Source organism: Chanos chanos, chromosome 2, assembly GCF_902362185.1.
Source record: "Chanos chanos chromosome 2, fChaCha1.1, whole genome shotgun sequence".
In the NCBI taxonomy this organism is placed as follows: domain Eukaryota; kingdom Metazoa; phylum Chordata; class Actinopteri; order Gonorynchiformes; family Chanidae; genus Chanos; species Chanos chanos.
In genome coordinates this window covers 56,148,815-56,156,481 of record NC_044496.1, presented here as the reverse complement: position 1 = coordinate 56,156,481, position 7,667 = coordinate 56,148,815, and positions in this window count along the sequence as shown.

Here is a 7,667-nt window from a genome sequence, read left to right as displayed (position 1 = left end):
ACTGAACCAAAATATATTGATTCTTTATTCATCAATGGTAGAATAATTGATATTTTGAGTCATTGCTCATCACTCCCTGTTAATAAGGACACACTGTTAAAAATGTGCTCAAAATTTAGCTCCAAAATTTAGACACCTGACCCTGTACCCTGAGGCTGAGCTAGGGATGGGAATTCATAAGATTTTATTGATACCGATGCCACTATCAAGTGGTTGCCCACACGTCTTTTAATCATGTACATGTTTTCATGCCACATGTAGCCTTTAGCCTCCGCCATCTTGGTCAGACTTTTTTTGTTACTCCCACCTCTCTAGAGAGCGTCACATACCAAACACATCACATGCTGAACTGATTGGTTCTTGCGTGGTTCTCATTTGCATAAAGTTAGGGATTCACCATCTCGATTTCGCCCAAACAGAGCAAATTTTGCCCCCATACAACCTGAATGACAGCAAAGCGAAATTCACTATATCAGACTATTTGGAGTCGGTTCTCACCTGGAACCGGTTCTTGATTCCCATCCCTAGGCTGAGCTGGGATAACAAAAATTCCATAGATACTGTGACCTGGATTGGGGATGAGATTTGGGACAGGTCTTAAACGTAGCAGAGATGGTGCCTGTTTGTCTCTTGGTGAACAGTATGAGCAAGACCATATGTGCTCATAAGTAGGGAGAGCTAATCGAACGGAACCAGTGGGAAACCTTGAGAGATAAAATTCACATTGTGCAGGAGGTAAACAATGAATGAATGGCATATAACAGTGACCAATTAATGCAGGCATAACTGTGCAGGTATGATACAGCTAGAGGTGACAATGCAGCTATGCTACGTTTTAACTTTGGGTTGCATAGTGAGTTTACGGATTGAGGTCATGTGTGTGCTGCCTCCAAGCCCCTGTGGTACCCTTACACTTTACAGTCATTGTTTTAAGCTAATAATAATTCACAGTTCACAGCCTTCACAAAGTTGTTGTCCTCTGGATTTATTGCATTTTAAGATTTGGGGTTATGCCAAGGCAAACATTTCCGCTCTTTTTAATAAGAAATGGAGGTAGTTTCATCGAATTTTGTAGAACCCACAGTCAATTCTAATTTCGTAGAATCTCCATATCAAGTTGTGCCAATACAAATATAATTTTGTAGTGTCTATTTGAATATTTTGGTTTGGGTTACTTTTATGAATGCTGTGCAATTTGTTATCCCATTTCTTAAAATGTCTTGCACTTACATCAATAAAGCTGTTAATTAATCATGTGATGATCTTAGTAGAATGTGAACCTTAAAAATTTGTCATGAAAGACCAATTTATGAATGGTCAGATTTTGCTTTGTTGAGAATAACTGTCAGCTATGTCTTTATTATCCATCCACTTATAACAGGTTAATGCATTTATAACATATGTCTTTTTTCCCCCACCTCAAAACCTGAAAAAGAAATTGATGAATTGATTACTAGACTTCATCCTCTATACACAAAGTTAAACCTCTCACAAACACATTAACTATTGATAAAAATCCTCATTGAAATGTGAAGCTATTAATGCATTATTATCTTAAACCATCAATAGCCACCGCAAAGTCTTTTAACATGCCAGAGCTGACCGGCAAGACAAATTAATGCCGTGATTGTATTCCACTCTAAATTTTCGTGGAATTGGAAAGACTCAACTTGAACTCTTTCCAAGGATGTGAAAAGAATGAGGACCATCCGCTCCATTCAGGCAAAGTAATGATCTGGAACTTTAATTGTCTCAGGTAGTTCATCTTCACCAGTGAAAGTAACCAACAATAAGGTCCTGGATGAAAGCCTACCATATCCCCACCACTGCCAGCATTAAGCTCTCTCGGTTTTTTTGTCTTTTGCTTTGTTTTGTTTTGGGGGTTTTCTATCTTCTTACAATATTGTTGCAGGGATCACTATTATGTTTAAGAGGACTTCTTAAGGTCGAGCGTCAGCTTCTCGAAAATGAAGGATGGTTTTAACTTTTATAATTTTGTCCTTCCACAGGCTTCCAAAACATGACATTTACGTTTTAAAAACTCAAAACTTTTTTTTTTTTAAAGTATCCTGCAAACAGTGTCCTACATCTGTGTTTTACATCATTAACTTATAAACACTCTTTCATTCTTTCTTCTCTGTCTTTTTTCCATACAGTTCCACTCAGTTAATCTCTTTAGATCATGAGATGGATAATGTAATTTATAAAGCACCACATTCACATTGTCCTACTGTAGTATTAGACCTGGAATTGCTCACATAGTTACCTTCAGTAACTATGTGAGCTATTGGTAGAAACCCTCTAATAGAAGCATTGTGTTTGTTTGCCTGTTTGTTTGCCTGTGTTTGATTTGCTGGTAAGCCAGATGGTTTTCTGGATTCATGACTGCCAGGAGTTCAAACATGGAAAAATGTTTCTTCAAAATGGTCCCTGATCCAGTTAATTTTAGGAAAAAGCAAACGTTATGGGAAATCAATTAGTTCTACCACCTGTATGTTAAGGGTAAGAAAAGGTTTGTCTGTAGAGGTTAATCTGATGCTCGTGTCCATGTGCAACATGTGCTGGAACAAGATGGGCCATTATTCAGAAACAGTAGGTATACAGAAATTCCTCTCCTGAATACATCTGAAAATAAATAAATGAATAATAATAATGATAAAAATAATAATGGTAAAAAGAAGAAGAAGAAGAAGAAGAAGAAGAAGAAGAAGAAGAAGAAGAATGGGGCAGAATGTTTGACTGGGAATTTCTGAGGCAAGCATCTCGGTCTGTATCTAGTCAATTGGGAGCCGTCAGTTGTCTGTGGGGAGTTGCTTTTGTCATTTGGGAGCATTCAGTTGTCTGTTAAGTCCGCGGGGAGTTGGCTTTTTGTCATTCGGGAGCAGTTTATTGTCTGTCAAATCTGCAGGGAGTTGTTTTTCTTTTGATATTGACATTCATATATTGTTAGTTTCTGTCATGTTCAGAGAAGTCCACTGTACATGTTGTCTATAATTTACAGAATGTCTTCCTTATTTGTTGAAGCTCATTAAAATGATAGATTCCACTGCGTTGTGGCATATGCTGAAGGGCAGTTTACACCCACAAAAGCAGTCTAATTGCATTAGTTCTTTTGAAATGTCCACAAATGTTGAATCCCAGCTCTTGGGCGGGTTAGGAGCAAACAGTATTACCGCAGAGAACTGCTTTTTGAGAGAAAATGAATGGAAACGTACATCTTGACAGACAAATGGCTCGAGCCTAAATCATCTGTTGCAGTCGCTAGGCCGGCCATGCATAATTTCAAACGATGAGCAGAGAGAAATGGGTACAGACCTCCCATCTTGTTGCTCACAGACAAACTCTAATCATATCCTCTTAAAATATATGTTGTTCAGTATGTGTTTTTCTCCAAGAAATATTTACTGTTCCCATTCTATGTTTGAAACATCCAAAATTATTAGCTTAGCTCTCTTTTCCTCCATCCGGGCCCTGGTCTTCTGCCATGTTTTTATACCTTGTCTTGCTATTGCACAATGTTATGCTTTCACAGGGATTACTTATCTGTCATCATTCCTATTCCAGAAGCTAATTAGAAGAGATCCACAGTTTAACATTACGTTTTGTTCTTTTGGCTACTGTGTTATTTATTCATTCATTCATTCATACCACATAATTCCACTAGATTAGACCATATTCAATGGTGTGAACTGGATCGCTGCTTAATTGGAGGGCGTTGCAATCCTAAAGTCTGGCAAAGCTGCATTGGTGAAAAGAGATGTAATACGTAAAACCAGAGTGAATCATCATCATTACACATTTATGAAATGCAGTCTTTTTAGTGCTTTTTTATCCAGTCTTAAAGTAAAGCAATTACACTCAAAAAAACCTCTCAACAGTATCCCTATTGTTTCTTGATGAAGATGACATTCTTGCAATTATAGTCATTCCGTTGCATTTATCATCGTCAATTTTCCATCATAAATATGTAAACTTTGCAATAATAATTGGCTAATAGCTGACCGTTTTTCTGCTTTCTCAGGTAAATATGAATGTGCATGATGTTCCAATTGCTGAGACTGCTGTGAGCTTGGATATAAAACCAGCAATGTTCATTATCACTCAAATTTTATGGCTGCCAAATTACTGACCCTTTTGTCCAACATATGTTCTCACACTGGTATAGCAATGTGTATTTTAGTCTGTAAGCAGCCAATAGGGAACCATATTTCTCCTGATTTCATCAGCTCATCCTTATAATTATGCGGGATTATTAGCTCAATTATTTGTCCTCGACCCATTGGATACAGGTCTGACATTTATTGGTAACAGCAGGGTGAGTGAGTTGCCCTGTAATTTTTCATGTTTGTACTCCTCTCGTGGCGAGAAAGCCTACCGCAACGCAACAGCCCCATCTACTGCACAAAGCAATGCACCAACAGGATTCTAACCTGTTTAGGGGTGACGTAAGCTTGTTAAGAGCTCTTTTTCCACCTAATGACTCATCATTTATTTTCTAAATTATACATATACAACTTTATTCTAAACTACACTATGTTTTCTGTTCATTTTGATCACCACTGAGCTCCTCTCGACGTAAAGATGCTTTTGTTTGTTTGTTTGTTTTTTATGGTATCGTTCTTTATTTTTTCCATATTTTAATCGGTCTTCACTAGAGCTTCTAAACACCCCTCCCAGTCTCACTGACCTGATCTATAAACAATTGTTTTGAACATTTGTTGTTCGTAACATGTAGCCTAGCTGAATTCATTCATCATATAATGTTCATCATTCCATAGTTTTTACGCTTCAGAGGTATTATACAGACTGTGATATTTCATTGTTGACTTCGCAAAATATATTTTAATGACTTATTTTGTAATTTTCTGTCAACGTCTTATCAGAATGCTTAGCCATGACTTCCAGCTGTGGATGGGTTCACTAGCTCTGTATGGGGTCATGTGTTTGAGACCATCTGACTGGATAATCCTTTTCAAAACAGTGCCGCTTTGAGCATGCCCAGGACAGAGACGAGTCCTGAACTCAGCCACTTCTTTCTTTGACAGGATAACAATCATTTGATGTTACACTTCACTTGTAACTAGTTTTAATCTTTGAAACATTCAATCAACATTTCTTTCCCCTTCATGGAGAAGAAAGGGATGAAATTACAATCTGTCTCTCTTATCAGAAGCATTCTTGCATGCTGTTCTCTTCACTCAAACAGTGTTCAAGAAGAGAGCCAAGATGGACCACTTTCATCTGCTGACATTTCAGAACATCAACAAATTTCTAAAGGTCATGCTGCAGCAGGTTTGGCTCTTCTGTCTTCTCTACCTGTCCGACCGTTGGAAGCACTCTCCAGTTTGTGGCTGTGATCATGAGCTATAGCAAATTATTAGCACTAATTTGAATCTTCACACTGGAAGCCTCCCCATAATGCTATGAGAGGCATGAATAAAATATTCAGTCTTTAATGCAAAGTCTGATTACAGCCTTCAGTGTTTCTGTCTGGTGTTTTTATTTCTGGGAATCACTTAGGGCGGTGGTTCATGTGTAAGGTTATTATAACCGAAGAAATATAGAGTGCCACCTCACAATGTGGGCATATGTGACAAGCCATAACCTATAAAAGACACTTGAAACCACACAAAATCATTGCTGGGAAAAAATATGTGTCAGTCACAAGCTTCTTGGCTTTTCAACACTCATACATATACATATAATTTTTTTTAAATGCATTTATTGGTTTTCCTAGCTTAGAAAATCATTGTAAAGTAGCTATGGTTTTGGACACTTCTCTCACAACTTGTTAGGGGTATGAAATCATTCAGAAAATTGTATGAATGCACATTGACACTAAACATTTGAATGAACTGTTGGGCCTTTGATAAAGATATATATATTTTAAGTGGATATTTATCTGGTTAAAACATGTTTATTTACTGTGAACACTGGTAATCTATGTAATTTTCTGATGGGCACATGTCTGTATCTGCACAAAGCTACTGGCTGATAAGGGCACAGTTAGGAGACAGGCTGTCTCACTGGCCTAGCTCAAACCATTCAATAGCAATTCATTCATCAAACTACATAACATTTACCTCAGAAAGCCCTTGGATGCAGATCTTTTACCCTGACCTATTCCAGAGCTAACCAAATCGTAATAACACATTCTCACAGTGTCTGCTGTGGTTGGACCTGTGGTTAGTACGGCCTGGACATCAAACAGCTGTGTCTGCAAACGAACCACGATAAACCACAATTACCTCATTCCTAAAAAACAGTCTCTTGTACCACTGCTTTAGTAAGTCGGCATAAAATGAGCCAAGTTCACATTAGATTCCGCAAGAACATTCATATTTTCACACGCGAGAATGCCAACATTTCTTTTTGATGTTGACCCGTAGACGTTAAACAGACTACAAATTACATGTCAACAAAATGTCAACAGCATGTCTTTTGACTAACAACAAAGCATCTGTACACAGTTCTTACTTTCTCATAAAACAGGCCAGTTTAAATTCACCGCTAATGATTATTACATATTCATTAAGCGCTTCAGGTCCAAGATGTGGTGAAAAGTGAGGGGGGGGGGGCGTTATAACTCCTTGGGTTTGTTTTCCAGAAATTGGGCTTTGATGGATTTACACTCAAACTTCCTTTGTTATATCACCATTAGTAAATATGCCCCATCAATTGGCTGAACTGTTTCTAACAATCCACTGAAAGGCTGTTCAAATGCTGTCTACTTTAAACAAATTCCACTTAACAGGTTTTAGCTTGTGAGGTTTTTAAGCTTTTACTGATGCTCTGTACAGCTTAACAGCTTGAAAGCCATCAGTAATCTCTCTCTTTCTGCTCTTCATCAGTGTTAGAGAGAGTTTGTTGAGTGTCTGTTGAGCATCTATTTGTCTAAGATAGTAACTGACAGGAAATTCAGGATAGATAAACATTATATGGATTCCAAATATTTCTTTAGATTATATCAAATGTAATCTGAGTATTAGAAAATGAGAGAGCATGTTCCACAATGTTAGTTGATTGTCTGTTGCGAGGGTGTTAGAATCGAATACTTGAGGGCCAAGGTCCTACTGCCTTTTTTTGGTCTTCCAACCAAATATGGCCTCTGACTGGCTGAAAAGCATGCACACCTGTTTTGTAGGCAAAAAGCAGCAGGTAATTAAGAGGTGAAAGCGAGAAGCAGCATGACCCTGGCCCCCAAGACTGGATTCGGACACCGTGTGATGTATTGGACTGTATTCTTTAAGGAATAAGAACTTTATGTAGATGCATTCTTGTTGCTAGTTCATAAATGTCTAGTTGACGTTTTGTTGACAGGTAAGTTGTTGCGTTTTGTGTTTGTACACAATGAGCATTGAAATAAAATGCTACCAAAAGGATAACACAGACACTGTGAGAAAAGAGAATGATTTTTTATTTTATTTTCTGTCTTTGCATGCTATATAAAATTATGAGGGGAAAAAATCTAAATGATTTTAAAGCCTCTCAGTATTCGTATTACAAACGCTTTTTCTCTTCTTAAAATCTGTGAGCTTACTTCTCCAGCATTGTTTTAAGTTTGACGAAGGGTTACCCATATAGTCAGAGCAGTAACATAAAAAAGAAAGGCGGGAAAAGAAAAAATCTGAATCCGTTCTTAGATCCATAATAACAAACACAACATC